At 30.1% G+C, this 9,955-nt stretch overlaps 1 long non-coding RNA gene across 2 annotated transcripts; it reads right to left on the reverse strand.

The window, feature by feature from the left end:
• Positions 1–804: 804 nt before the first annotated feature.
• LOC142164879 (uncharacterized) lies at positions 805–9,663 on the reverse strand. Of its 2 annotated transcripts, none has more exons than XR_012695957.1 (3): positions 8,882–9,663; positions 1,106–2,237; positions 805–1,017 (listed from the first exon to the last, which is right to left on the reverse strand). It is a non-coding gene; the product is annotated as an uncharacterized LOC142164879 (long non-coding RNA). The 2 variants fall into 2 exon arrangements; XR_012695956.1 differs by lacking the exon at positions 8,882–9,663 and adding an exon at positions 5,786–6,098.
• Between the last annotated feature and the right edge of the window lie 292 nt (positions 9,664–9,955).

Consider the following 9,955-nt stretch of genomic DNA (forward strand, 5'->3'; position numbering starts at 1 on the left):
AAGCCAAGAACTTCCCCAAATAACGGGCCAGTTTCTACCATTATACATACTAACAACTGTTTGATTAAATTAAAAAAAATATAATTCATTATCCACACAGCCACGTAAAATTGAAATCAAAACATGTAAACAAGGAGAAACACTACTAGAAATTCGGTAAAAAGCGACCAAAAAGCGACCAAACATGCCTGGTCGCAATATTGCTGGTCCCTTTACTTTAGGGACCAAAGTTGGTCGCTAGTTAGCGACCAACTTTGGTCTCTAAGGTAAAAGGACCAAATATTCTGATTTTGACTTTAGTGACCAACTTTGGTCGCTATATTAATTTAATAATATTAATTTGGCGACCAAAGTTGGTCTCTACATATGAAATACGTTGTTTTTAATTTATCATTAATCATTAGAAAGCGACCAACTTTGGTCTCTAATCCAAATATTATATTTTAAAATCTGGACAATAAAGACCAAAGTTGGTCGCTAAATTCAAGAATTTAATTTTTTTTTAAAGATAAGCGACCAACATTGGTCGTTATATTTCCAGAAATTGTATTTTTTTAATAGAAATCTGGGCAGGTAGCGACCAAGGTTGGTCGCTATTGCCCAGAAAATTATTTTTTTTATAGTGAAATGCGACCAAATAGAGACCAAAGTTGGTCGCTTTTCTTGGTATATTTTTGGTAGAAACTGCCTGTTTTGGCAGCTGCACCACCTGCCAGCTTACCAAACATCCTAAACATGCATTTTATGCCAGCAACAACAACAACAACAATTAAAAGCAACAATCAATAGAACTAATACATTAAGCTAACAAAACTAAGTTAACGCTTATTACAAGCTCATTCGAACTAAAAAGAACTAACACAATAGAACTAAATTTTTTTGTCTAGTTCAAAGTATATAAAGTACTCAAGGAGTGTTCTTTCAGCATCCTCGTCCGAAAGTTGGATTGCCTCGCCCGATTCATTAGGTGGTTGACTGCGTATGAATTCTCCCACGTCAGCTGCATGTGAAGCGAACCTATATGAAAAATTATATATATTGAATTAGTATTTCAAAATTTATATAAAAGTAAATCAAAATACTTAATGAAAAGTAAAAAACTTACATGTATATAGTCGAGGTTCGACCCTCCTTTCTGAATCAGTCTCTTTCTTCTTATTTACAATACGAGTTTCATTGAATAACTCATCTTGCTTCATTGGCATCATAAAGCTGTCTGGTGGCTTTGGTGATTATCCTCGTGGTACTATTACTCGGGATGAACTTGGATACAGAGAATAACTTGGATACAGTACCTGACAGGGTGGGTCTTTGATCAATTGTTGATCTCTATAGCTACAATGATAATGAGAAGGAAACGACATGTGTTTCAAAATAGTGATGGTATAGGTAGGATTTAACATTTCCTAAGTAAATAAAAGAGGTTATAGAGGAATTCTCTACTTCACTTTCCAAGAGGAAAAGAAGTTTGATTGATAGTGACAACGTTGATGAAGACGGAATGTTTTCCATTGGTCATGACAGTTCCCATAAAGCGGGGATCATAAGACTCTATAATGACAAAGATTATAGGAAGTTTTGTTCTAAACTTTCTTCCAAGTCTGATCCGTACAAGCTTAATATGATATTGGTGATATTTCTTCGAATTCAGACAATGATTTGACCGACAAAAGTATGGAAATGCTCTTAAAAAGAATTAAAGGTAAAATGTTTTTCTTGGTAGAGAAGGATGCTGAAAAGATTTTACCTTTAATTCTTTTTAAGAGCATTTCCATACTTTTGTAGGTCAAATCATTGTCTAAATCTGAAGAAATATCACTAATATCACATTAAGCTTGTACGGATCAGACTTGGAAGAAAGTTTAGAACAAAACTTCCTATAATCTCTGTCATAATAGAGTCTTATGATCCCCATTCTATGGGAACTGCCATGACCAATGGAACACATTCCGTCTTCATCAACCTTGTCACTCTCAATTAAACTTCTTTTCCTCATGGAAAATGAAGTACAAAATTACTCTATAAGCTCTTCTTTTATCTACTTACAAAATACTAAATTTCTACCTACACCATCACTATTTGAAACACATGCCATTGCCTTCTCATCATCATTGTCGCTAATGAGAAGAACAATTAAAGGCACACTTTGCCAGGTATTGTGTCTTAGTTATTCTTGGTGGAAGTTCTATTGCTTGTCTAATAACGTCATCAACCTCTTCTAATAATCCTCTGGCAATCTAAAATTCCAAAACATAAACTAAAAGATCAATTCATATCCTAAACCTTCAATTCATATCCACAAAAGTTCAAGTCATATCCTAAAGGTTCAACTCATATCGTAAAAAGTTCAAGTCATATCGTAAAATTTCAATTTATATCGTACAAGTTCAATTCACAAGAACAAAACCTAAAAACTAAAAGTTCATCAATTCTTATCCTACGAGTTTAAACATAAACTAAAAGTTCAATTTATATCCTAAAGGTTCAATTCATATCCACAAAAGTTCAAGTCATATCCTAAAATTTCTATTTATATCCTAAAAATTCAACTCATATCCTAAAACTTTCAATTTATATCCTACAAGTTCAATTCACAAGAACAAAACCTAAAAACTAAAAGTTATATTCATATCCTACGAGTTTAAACATAAACTAAAAGTTCAAGTCATATCCTAAAGGTTCAATACATATGCTAAAGGTTCAATTTATTTCCTAAAAGTTCAACTCATATCCTAAAAATTTCAATTCATATCCTAAAAAGTTCAAGTCATACATAAAAGCTTCAATTTATATCTTACAAGTTCAATTCACAAGAACAAAACCTAAAAACTAAAAGTTATATTCATATCTTACGAGTTTAAACATGAACTAAAACTTCAAGTCATATCCTAAAGGTTCAATACATATCCCAAAGGTTCAATTTATTTCCTAAAAGTTCAACTCATATCCTAAAAGTTTCAACTCATATCGTAAAAAGTTCAAGTCATACATAAAAGCTTCAATTTATATCGTACAAGTTCATATCACAAGAACAAAACCTAAAAATTAAAAGTTCATCAATTCTTATCCTACGAGTTTAAACATAAACTAAAAGTTCAATTTATATCCTAAAGGTTCAATTCATATCCACAAAAGTTCAAGTCATATCCTAAAATTTCTATTTATATCCTAAAAGTTCAACTCATATCCTAAAAGTTTCAATTCATATCCTAAAAATTCAATTCACAAGAACAAAACCTAAAAACTAAAAGTTATATTCATATCCTACGAGTTTAAACATAAACTAAAAGTTCAAGTCATATCCTAAAGGTTCAATACATATGCTAAAGGTTCAATTTATTTCCTAAAAGTTCAACTAATATCCTAAAAGTTTCAATTCATATCCTAAAAAGTTCAAGTCATACATAAAAGTTTCAATTTATATCCTACAAGTTCAATTCACAAGAACAAAACCTAAAAACTAAAAGTTATATTCATATCTTACGAGTTTAAACATAAACTAAAACTTCAAGTCATATCCTAAAGGTTCAATACATATATTAAAGGTTCAATTTATTTCCCAAAAGTTCAACTCATATCCTAAAAGTTTCAATTCATATTCTAAAAAGTTCAAGTCATATATAAAAGCTTTAATTTATATCGTACAAGTTCAATTCACAAGAACAAAACCTAAAAACTAAAAGTTCATCAATTCTTATCCTACGAGTTTAAACATAAACTAAAAGTTTAATTTATATCCTAAAGGTTAAATTCATATCCACAAAATTTCAAGTCATATCCTAAAATTTCTATTTATATCCTAAAAATTCAACTCATATCCTAAAACGTTTTTCTTGGTCGAGAAGGAAGTTCCATTGCATGTCTAATAACGTCATCAACCTCTTCTACAAAATCCCCCCGCAATCTAAAATTCCAAAACATAAACCAAAATTTCAATTCATATCCTAAAGGTTCAACTCATACCTAAAAGGTTCAATTTATATCCTAAAGGTTCAACTCATACATAAAAGCTTCAATTCATATCCACAAAAGTTCAAGTCATATCCTAAAGGTTAAACTCATACATAAAAGCTTCAATTTATATCCTAAAAGTTATATTCATATCCTACGAGTTTAAACATAAACTAAAAGTTCAATTTATATCCTAAAAGCTTCAACTCATACCTAAAAGGTTCAATTCATATCCTAAAAATTCAACTCATATCCTAAAAGGTTCAATTTATATCCACAAAAGTTCAAGTCATATCCTAACGGTTCAACTCATACATAAAAGCTTCAATTTATATCCTAAAAGTTATATTCATATCCTACGAGTTTAAGTTCAATTTATATCCTAAAGGTTCAACTCATACATAAAAGCTTCAATTCATATCCACAAAAGTTCAAGTCATATCCTAAAGGTTCAACTCATACATAAAAGCTTCAATTTATATCCTAAAAGTTATATTCATATCCTACGAGTTTAAACTTAAACTAAAAGTTCAATTTATATCCTAAAAGCTTCAACTCATACCTAAAAGGTTCAATTCATATCCTAAAAATTCAACTCATATCCTAAAAGGTTCAATTTATATCAACAAAAGTTCAAGTCATATCCTAACGGTTCAACTCATACATAAAAGCTTCAATTTATATCCTAAAAGTTATATTCATATCCTACGAGTTTAAGTTCAATTTATATCCTAAAGGTTCAACTCATACATAAAAGCTTCAATTCATATCCACAAAAGTTCAAGTCATATCCTAAAGGTTCAACTCATACATAAAAGCTTCAATTTATATCCTAAAAGTTATATTCATATCCTACTAGTTTAAACTTAAACTAAAAGTTCAATTTATATCCTAAAAGCTTCAACTCATACCTAAAAGGTTCAATTCATATCCTAAAAATTCAACTCATATCCTAAAAGGTTCAATTTATATCCACAAAAGTTCAAGTCATATCCTAACAGTTCAACTCATACATAAAAGCTTCAATTTATATCCTAAAAGTTATATTCATATCCTACGAGTTTAAGTTCAATTTATATCCTAAAGGTTCAACTCATACATAAAAGCTTCAATTTATATCCTAAAAGTTATATTCATATCCTACGAGTTTAAACTTAAACTAAAAGTGCAATTTATATCCTAAAAGCTTCAACTCGTACCTAAAAGGTTCAATTCATATCCTAAAAATTCAATTCATATCCTAAAAGGTTCAATTTATATCCACAAAAGTTCAAGTCATATCCTAACGGTTCAACTCAAACATAAAAGATTCAATTTATATCCTAAAAGTTATGTTCGTATCCGACGAGTTTAAACTTAAACTAAAAGTTCAATTTATATCCTAAAAGTGGGAGAATCGTTGTACTCAAACAAGAGCCACGCAACGATTCGCTTAAGGCCTTAAACATTAACATTGTCTTGAACTTTAAGAGAAAGTCCAAATATACTATCATGTGTCTATATTAAATATCTACCTATAAACTAATCAAGATTAAACTAAAAGTTCAATTTATACCCTAATATATATCTACCTATGAATCAAGTCTTTGACCTTAAATTAGTATCTATTGCTTACTAAAATATTGAAGGAGAAATACTCAATAAAGCCTAGCCTAAATATTCAACCCATACCCTAAACCCTAGATTTCTATAAAATGTTATATAATGATAAATACAATCTAAACCCTAGGTTTCTATAAAATACAATGTTAAATAATCAATTGAAACACTAATTCTAGGTTGAAACAATAAACAATTGAAACACTAATTGAAACCCTAGGTTTGTAATTCTAACCTTGAATTTTTAGGAGGCGGAGAAGGAGAGACGCAACAGCGGCAGAGGCGACGGCGATGGCGGTAGCTGAGCGGTGGTCGTTGGTGGCGTGGGTGGGGCCTGGTGGTGGGAGTTGGAAGGGGGGTGGGGTTTGAGGGTGAGAGAGAAAAGAGGGATTTTGGGAATTTTTTAGAAAGAATGGGAGGGGATCCCGGTTTTGAGAGTTATGTAATTAAAATAGCGACCAACGTTGGTCGCTATTTTGGTGGGTAAAACAGTTTTGAATTTTTAGACATAGCGACCAACTTTGGTCGCTATATTCTGACCGTTTGACCAAAATAGCGACCAAAGTTGGTCGCTATTTCAAAATATATATAAATATATATATATATATAAGCTGTATTCGATACGGTATTACCTCATACACTTATACTTAGTGCATAGTATAGCGTAAGTACATATATTATATATATATAAGCTATATTCGATACGGTATTACCTCATACACTTATACTTAGTGCATAGTATAGCGTAAGTACATATATTATATATATAAGCTGTATTCGATACGGTATTACCTCATACACTTATAGTTAGTGCATAGTATAGCGTAAGTACATATATTATATATATATAAGCTGTATTCGATACGGTATTACCTCATACACTTATACTTAGTGCATAGTATAGCGTAAGTATATATATATATATATATATATATATATATATATATATATTTGTATTCGATACGGTATTACCTAATGCACTTATAGTTAGTGCATAGTTTAGCGTAAGTACATATATATTATATATATAAGCTATATTCGATACGGTATTACCTCATACACTTATACTTAGTGCATAGTATAGCGTAAGTACATATATTATATATATAAGCTGTATTCGATACGGTATTACCTCATACACTTATAGTTAGTGCATAGTATAGCGTAAGTACATATATTATATATATATAAGCTGTATTCGATACGGTATTACCTCATACACTTATACTTAGTGCATAGTATAGCGTAAGTATATATATATATATATATATATATATATATATATATATATATAAGTTGTATTCGATACGGTATTACCTAATGCACTTATAGTTAGTGCATAGTTTAGCGTAAGTATATATATTATATATATAAGCTGTATTCGATACGGTATTACCTCATACACTTATACTTAGTGTATAGTATAGCGTAAGTACATATATTATATATATATATATATATAAGTTGTATTCGATACGGTATTACCTAGTACACTTATACTTAGTGCATAATATAGCGTAAGTATATATATTGTATATATAGATACGATATTACCTCATACACTTATACTTAGTGCATAATATAGCGTAAGTACATATATTATATATATAAGCTGTATTCGATACGGTATTACCTAGTACACTTATACTTAGTGTATAATATAGCGTAAGTATATATATTGTATATATATAAGCTGTATTCGATACGGTATTACCTCATACACTTATAGTTAGTGCATAGTATAGCGTAAGTATACATATATTATATATATATATAAGCTATATTCGATACGGTATTACCTCATACACTTATACTTAGTGCATAGTATAGCGTAAGTACATATATTATATATATAAGCTATATTCGATACGGTATTACCTCATACACTTATACTTAGTGCATGCATATTATAGCGTAAGTACATATATTATATATATAAGCTGTATTCGATACGGTATTACCTCATACACTTATACTTAGTGCATGCATATTATAGCGTAAGTACATATATATATATATATATATATATATATATATATATATATATATATATATATATATATATATATATATATATAAGCTGTATTCGATACAGTATTACCTAATACACTTATACTTAGTGCATAGTATAGCGTAAGTACATATATTATATATATATATATAAGCTGTATTCGATACGGTATTACCTCATACACTTATACTTAGTGCATAGTATAGCGTAAGTATATATATTATATATATATATATTCGATACGGTATTACCTAATACACTTATAGTTAGTGCATAGTTTAGCGTAAGTATATATATTATATATATAAGCTGTATTCGATACGGTATTACCTCATACACTTATACTTAGTGTATAGTATAGCGTAAGTACATATATTATATATATATAAGCTATATTCGATACGGTATTATCTCATACACTTATACTTAGTGCATAGTATAGCGTAAGTACATATATTGTATATATAGACACACACGCCCGCTTCGTAGTACTATTCATCCCTTGTATTACAAAATTATTAACGACTTACATTTATATTATTTACATAGTAAACACAAAAGTGATTTTTAAATTTGACCATATAGAGACCAACTTTGGTCGCTAACTTTAAATGAATTTAATTTAGCGACCAAAGTTGGTCACTAAATGTACATGAATTTAAATTAGAGACCAAATTTGGTCACTAAAATTTAATCAGATTTATTTATATTTTATATAATATTTAAATTAATAATAAAAATTGTTAAACGTTAGAACTGGGTCCCACATTGGCGACCAACTTTGGTCGCTAAATTTTGAATTATATTTATTTATATTTTATAAAAATTTTACATAAATATATATTTATTAAAATATTATTGCTGGGTCCCACTTTAGCGACCAAAGTTGGTCGCTATCTTCTTATCCTTCAGTTAGCGACCAACTTTGGTCGCAAGTTTTAAATTATATATATTTATATTTTATAAGTTTTATAAAATAATAATAAAATTATTAAAAAAAATTGTATGGGTCCCACTTTTGCGACCAACATTGGTCGCTAAACTCAGTGTATCTTTGACCAAGCAAGTCTGACCAGTCCAGTCAACAGTTTGACTAAATTTGCGTCCAAATAGCGACCAACTATGGTCGCTAAATTATTTCAAATATATTTTTTATTATTTTCGGTAGTTTGGCGACCAACTCTGGTCGCTTTTCTTAACAGACCAAATTTGGTCGCCAATATTTGGTCGCTTTTTGGCCGAATTCTAGTAGTGAAAAGGGGCCAATGTAGCAGCCTGTAATTGATGGAAAAAATAGACGAAGGAGTTAAAATATCGGACCTTTGGGTTGAATTTGAGCTTCAGTTACAATAGACTCGAAAATTAGATAACTCTGGACCGAAATGCTTTCCAACGACCTCATTGCCTCGAACGACCTCAGAACCGCCTCTCCGACATCCTCAAAACTCGTCGGAAAACTCGAACTAGACCGGTGAACTCCGGTTGATTTCGAGGTTGTTTTTGGCTATTTTTCGAGCTGGATTTTGGACTATTTTTTGCTGGTTTTTAGGAGAGGAAGGCGACTGGTTGATGCTATTGCTGATGCTATTAGAATTGCTAAAGATATCGGGAAAGTACATCAAGAAGATCCAAAGCAGCAAGGTTCCAACCCATTGTCGTTGCATCTCAACCTTTTATCAAGTGTGCGGCTGAAGCTCTCCAAAAATGAGAGAGTTTGTGGCTGAATTTTTGGAATTTTCCCGCTAGGTTAGGGTGTCTTCATTTTTTTTTTATTTTTTCTTTGATTTCTGAAGAAGATCAACTGTGGACTCGATTTCCTAAGGTCTGCTACTGTTAAAAATGAAGAAGACGACCAAAAAGGGGTGGGTTTTTTTTATTGAGGTCAGCGGCAGATGTCAGTATATTTAGGCGTATTTTTTGTGTGTTTTTAGGTCCCTTCAGCATTAGGCATTATCCCTATTATATAGATCTTGGTCTAAATGTGTGTTTTTGTGCTAATTGCTCTTAGGTTATTAGGGTCTTTTTATTTATTTATTGTTCCAAAAAAGTCTAAAAGGGTCCCTAAGATTAGCTTAATGGGTATTGGGCTGAAGGAATGGGTTAGAAACTTGGGCCTTTATGACTAGCTATGCTTAAAATTAGCTTAATTAACTAAAAATTTTATCAAAAATATTAATTAGCCCTACTTAAGTAAAAATATTTATTAAAATAAGACTAACCGTTAAAACAAAATTATTTTTTGGTATTCTTTTCAAGGTTTAAAAAAATGACTATAAAACATTAATGAACCTATTTTTTGTAATTTTCGTTTTCTTGTAATAAAATAAAAGTAAAAGAGTAAAAATGAGTTAAAATAGCTATATTAGGCCTAAATTAAATATTTACATGCTAAAA

This window comes from Nicotiana tabacum, chromosome 10, assembly GCF_000715075.1.
Source record: "Nicotiana tabacum cultivar K326 chromosome 10, ASM71507v2, whole genome shotgun sequence".
In the NCBI taxonomy this organism is placed as follows: Eukaryota; Viridiplantae; Streptophyta; class Magnoliopsida; order Solanales; family Solanaceae; genus Nicotiana; species Nicotiana tabacum.